Source organism: Ictidomys tridecemlineatus, chromosome 9 (assembly GCF_052094955.1).
Source record: "Ictidomys tridecemlineatus isolate mIctTri1 chromosome 9, mIctTri1.hap1, whole genome shotgun sequence".
NCBI lineage: Eukaryota > Metazoa > Chordata > Mammalia > Rodentia > Sciuridae > Ictidomys > Ictidomys tridecemlineatus.
In genome coordinates, this window is record NC_135485.1 from 55,654,811 (window position 1) to 55,660,810 (window position 6,000).

The window sequence follows — 6,000 nt, forward strand, 5'->3', positions numbered from 1 at the left end:
GTTGCTATTGTTACATTACGTTGTATCACAGTGTAGATACATATTTTGAAGAATGAAACACAGGATTACAGTTAAAAGTGGAACTGTTGGAAAATTCAACTAATAAAACAGGTTATCCATAAAATCTGAGATATTGACAATCTCAGCATTTTAAATGAACCAGATCTAATTGCATTTTAATTGTGCTTCAGATATGACATAAAATTTTAATAGGTGCCGCAGTCTGGTTGGGCACAAAATCATGAGCCACTCAAGCAGGAACAAACTTTATTTTTGAAACTGCCGCCAATACCCTGTACATGCCCAGGGGAAAAAAGCCGATCCACACACTCGGCCTTCTCCCGGAACCCCAGAACAAGTTCCTCCCCTGGAATTCCCTCCTACTGCACTTCCCCAACCAATGGGAACTCTCCAGGAGTCCTGTAGCAGGCCGAGGTGAACAGCAGGAGTCCAATATCCATATGAATGCAAATCTTAACATAATCATATCATCTCAATGGCTAGCTGGCGTCACCTTTCAACCAAAAATGCCATGCATCATATTACTTGGCTGTGGCTCTTAGCAAATAGGTCTATGATTAAAGAACCACAGTTAATAAAAAAAAAAAAAGTCACTTAAAAATAGAAAAAAAAACCTTTTAAACTGTCATTATGTCCTAAGCTTATCTTTGAAGTTTTGGTTAAATAAATTCTTTTGAGTCTTTCAACATTTATGTTACCTTAATTTTTGTGTATTTCCTTAATATCATCATAATATCTATAAGCGTTTTATTACCTTTACTTGCTACAGAGGAAACATGAGACTTCAGAAAATTAAAGTTGTGTCTGAATAGCACTTCTGATTTATTTGCAGATTTTTAATTTATATAAAAATCAAGATCTGATCAGATCAGACTGAATGCTATTGGGTTAAAACATCTCAGTTTGAAACTTACTTTTTTCCCCTTCCTTAACCTTTCACAAATATGTTCTTCTTTGTATGTATCTCTGTCTCCAATGTGTATCCATCTTGTTTTAGGATGAGTTTCCTCTGATTTTTTTAACAACTCCAATGTCAGAAGAAAGACTCTGAAAAGTCTTCCTTAACTCCCCTAGTGGAAGCTCTACTCTTCTCTGTCTCTAGAGTGCCTCAGATATATTATATATATATATAATCTAAAAATAAAGCTTAAGTAGGCATACATTTATATATATATATATAAACACTGTGTCAGTCAGTTTTCCATTATATGTAACAATGAAATAATCAATTTATAAAGAAGAAAGTATCATTTTGGCTCACAATTTTGGAGATTTCAGTCCATGACTAATTGGCCTCATAGCTTTGAGCCTATGGTGAGGCAGCATATCATGGCAGGGAGGACATGGTGGAGCAAACTGCTCATCTCTTGGCCAGGACACAAAAAAAGAGAGAGGAAGAGGACAAATCACAGACCCACAACCTCCTTCAAAGGTATGCCTCTAATGACCTGACATCTTCCACTGGGCCCAACCACTTAATGTTTCTACCACCTCCCAATAGTACCAAAGGAAGGACTAAGACTTTAACACATAGACCTTTGAAAGACATACTGGATCCAAACCATGGCAAACACAGACTATTACATGCCTGTCTCTCCAAAGAGGCTGTGTACTTCTCAAGAGCAGAAATTCAATTTTTAGTATCTTTAAATACCAATATGTAGGAAAGTCCCTAGGAGGTAATAAATTCTCAATGAAAATTAGCAAAATAAAAGATAATTTTATCATATAAGCTAAGTTTATCTGCAGACTATACCAGTCCTTTGGAGATTCCTGATTTTTTCAGTTAAGTGCTATTATGGGTTGGACTATGTCCACTTCAAATTTATCTGCTAATGCCCAAAGCCCCAGTAGTTCAGAATGTGACCTTATTTGAATATAGGCTCTTTAAAGTGGTAATCAGATTAAAATGATGTCATTGGGATAGGCCCTAATCCAATAAGACTGATGTTCTTATAAAAGGGGGAATTTGGGGATAGATATATATTCAGGGAGAATACCACAGACACGTGAGATAACCATCTACACACCAAGGAGCAATGCCTGTAACAACAACTCCTTATTTCCTGGTCCTAAAAAATAACTTTGATAATTAGACTTTCAGTCCCCAGAACTGTAAAAAACAAAAAAACAAACAACACACTTCTGTCATTTAAGCCATCCAGTCTATAACTATGGTAGCATATGATAGCCTAGGAAAATATGAATATTTTGCCCTTCCTTTTATTGATGCCAAAAAATAGAGTAAACATGAGATAATTAAGGTCACTTGGAAACCATTCAAGTAAAAATTAAATAAATCTCACTCTTACTTAACTTAGCTTCAAGCCCATGGAAACTGCTACCTCAAACTCCAAGTAAATGCTAGTTTTCTTTTATTTTTTAAGGCAAAGGTTATTATAGTCTGGACTCCATTTTCGTTGTAGGTTATCTGTGCTGAGGTATTGTTTTGGCTTGATAAATTCTACTAAAACCTCAAGAGGTATTATGCAAATAATTACAAATGCCAAAAGCAAATATTTGCTGAGAAATAGTATCTTAAGTCTCTTCTTTATGCAAACATGGCATTTGGAAAGATTCATAAATGTTCTCATAACTATATTCATTAACCACAATTGGCATTGAACTTTTCACATTTGAAGTCTCAACCTCAGGAAATAATAGATTCCTTTCTCTATTCAGAAAGTTCATCCCATCCTGTTTCTAGCCCTTTAATTTAAACAAAGCATGAAAAGCAAACCCAGCTTCCTTATTGGCTTGTGAATGGCAAGCATGCCACTTATACCTTGTACCTTTCATTCTCCAATGGGGAGAGAGAATGGAAGAAGAGAAACAAAAAATTCTCAGGGTGTCAGTGATCACCTAAAGGTGGGCTGCAGTTCCACCACCCACACAAGCATTCAGATCAAGGAGAGACATGGCTGCTGAGAGCTCACCAACACTTCTGCTGGCGCTCCTTGTCCTGGGCATCTTTGGTAAGCCAACTATGATGATTTTCTTTTCCTTTTGGTTACTGAAAAAAGTTTAGAAGAGATTCCAGTTCTAATGAGCTTGTATTGAGCATTAAACAAGACATAGAAACTCTAAAAGTAAAGCTTAAGTAGGCATACATTTAGATTGCAAAGTGACAAAAATTTCTTATTGAGTTAAATAAAAGATACCTGTTTAATTCCCTAGAAATATTTGGCTGTGGGGCTAGGGTTGTGGCTCAGCTGCAGAGTGCTTGCCTAGCATGCGTGAAGCACTGAGTTCGATTCTCAGCACCACATAAAAATAAAATAAAGGCTATTGGGTCTGCCTACAACTAAAACAAATACTTAAAGAAACATCTGGCTGTAAGTCTATGCTTTTACTTTATAGATATGATAGCAGAAGTATTACTACAAATAGGTTTAGGGTATTTGTTATAATAATGGTATGCAGATAGAAATGCTACCTTCAACTGATAAAATTCACATATAATCTTTATGTTTGGAACTTTTCATAAAAGGGAATTAGGTGATTTTACCATTGAATGTGTTATCATATTGACTATTCATACTTAAAAACAACGAACTAATGCTCTAGTGTATCTACCAATTTCTCAAATGTAGTAGATGCTCAATAAGTGATCCCTGAACATAATAATATCCAATCAATGATTAGCTTTGTGTGATTGCCTTCCTAAATATTTATCAGTACTGCATTTGTGCATCCAATTGATACCCTGCATTGATTCCAAATTTCAAATAAATAATTAAGGGTTACAGCTGTATTTGTTTTCACTGGGGGTTTTTCTATACTTTTCTCACACAGCTGATCCCTGTAAGGCTCAAGAGTTACGATGTCGATGTATTCAGACGCATTCTGACTTTATTTCTCCCCAATTCATTGAAACATTACAGTTGATACCTGAAGGTGTTCAATGCAGCAGAAAAGAAATCATGTAAGTAATGATGGTGTGGGGGGATATGGAAACTCCAGCATATTTTCAAAGAGGGCATTTCCTTATAAAATGTGCTAGATTGGGAGTATAGGGAACCAGGCTCCTGGGTTGTTATTCCTTCACAGACTAGGAAGATAATTGTCTAGTATTTATGCTCTCATTCCTGAAAACACCATGTACCCTCTTCAGAAAACAAATGAAGAAAGAATCTCAAATGGGGGGACACAGAGTATGAATTCTTTAGAAGAACTTAGCTTTGAAATCAATGACAAGTATAATAAGCAAAAATATGCAGCCATGAGTAAAGATAAATGGAAAGCTAATTCATCATCAAGAAATCTATTACACACTGGGATATACAAATAAGTTCAATATGGCTTAATGACCTTTGTGATCATCTTTCTGGGGCATCAGCCTACAAACACATAGCTTGGATACTCTGGGGAATACATCCGCTTTTCATTAAAATTTTTTTAAGATTATGAAGTATATTTGCATACTGATTCAATTATTCATTTCTGGCTCAACAGTCGCCCCAATTTCGTGTGAAACAGACACATCATCTCACAGTAGGTTGTGGAGTGTGGGCTGGGTTCTCTGCTTGGAGTTTCATAAAGCTAACAACAAGATGTCAGCTAGACTGAAGTCTCACCTGGAGGCTCCAGGTTAAGAATCCTCTTCTAACTCCAATTGCTGGTAGAATTCAATTTTTTTTTAAGTTGTAGAAATGAGGTCCATATATTGTTGTTAGCTGTTCATCTGCGGTCACTCTCAACTCCTGCAGAATGCTCTAAGTTCCTTCCATGTGTCTCCCTTCACATAAGCAATGAAAATGTGCCCTACATTGTATCTCTTCCAATTTTCTCTTCTGCTACAAACCAGAGAAAATTCACTACTTTCAGGTCTTATGTCATTGTTTTAGGGTCCCTAGAATAACAATTCTTTGGATTAATTTAATCATATAATTAGAAACCATAATTACATCTGCAAATTCTTTTGCCTTATAACATAATCATGAGTGTAGTATCTCATCATATTCTCATACCTGGGCTTATGGATGGGAAGCTTAGTGGGGCTTCTTAGGATTCTGCCTGCTAAAAATATTTTTAAAACCTATGACTATATATATGGGTACCTTTTGAAGAGCAGTTGTAAAATAAACTTCTGCTTATTTGCTACCCAGGCTGAAATCTAGAACATAATAGTATGTCAGAAGCCTCCATGTGTGAACTTCCTGTTATAGGCCAAGTGGTGCTTCTCTTTCCAATACCCGAGTTGAAGCTCTAACCCCCAGAACCTCAGAATGTGAGTGTATGTCAACATAAGTTCTTTACGGAGGCAGTCATGTTAAAGCAAGGTCATTAGGGTGGGATCTAACCCAATATGACTGGTGTCCTTATGGAAAGAGGAGATCAGGACACAAACAACATGTGGGTCAAGGGTCAACCATGTGAAGACATGGTGAGAACATGAGCATCTGCAAGCCAGAGAGAGTCTTCATGAGAAACAAAACCTGCCAGCATCTTGATCATGGACTTCTAGTCTTCAGAATTGTGAGAACTCAGAAATTTGTTTATTAAATAAATTTCTGTTGTTTAAGCCACCCATTCCACGGGATTCCAAGACAGTCAAAACAAACCAATATCCTTCCCAAATCATACCCATCCCTTTCCAAGAATTAACCACTATTTTGAATTGTGTCACTTCTTGCTTTTATTTATAGTTTTACCAAATAGGTATGAAACCTACAGTAATCATTATTTATTTTGCCTCTTTTGAACTTCAGGTCAATGAAATTATGCTCTATGTATTCTGTAACTTGCTTCCATTATTTAACTTCATATTTTACAATTCATTCATTTTCATATGTTTATCTGTAATTTATTCAATTTAAGTGATAGTATTCCATTATATCAATACTAAATATATAAATATAAGATGTATTTATCTGATAGCTCTTGGGTTCTATCAAGATTTTTGCTATTACAACCATTCTTTATGTTTCCTGGTTCATGGATATGAAAGTTTCTTAAATTTTCATAAAAATTCAATAG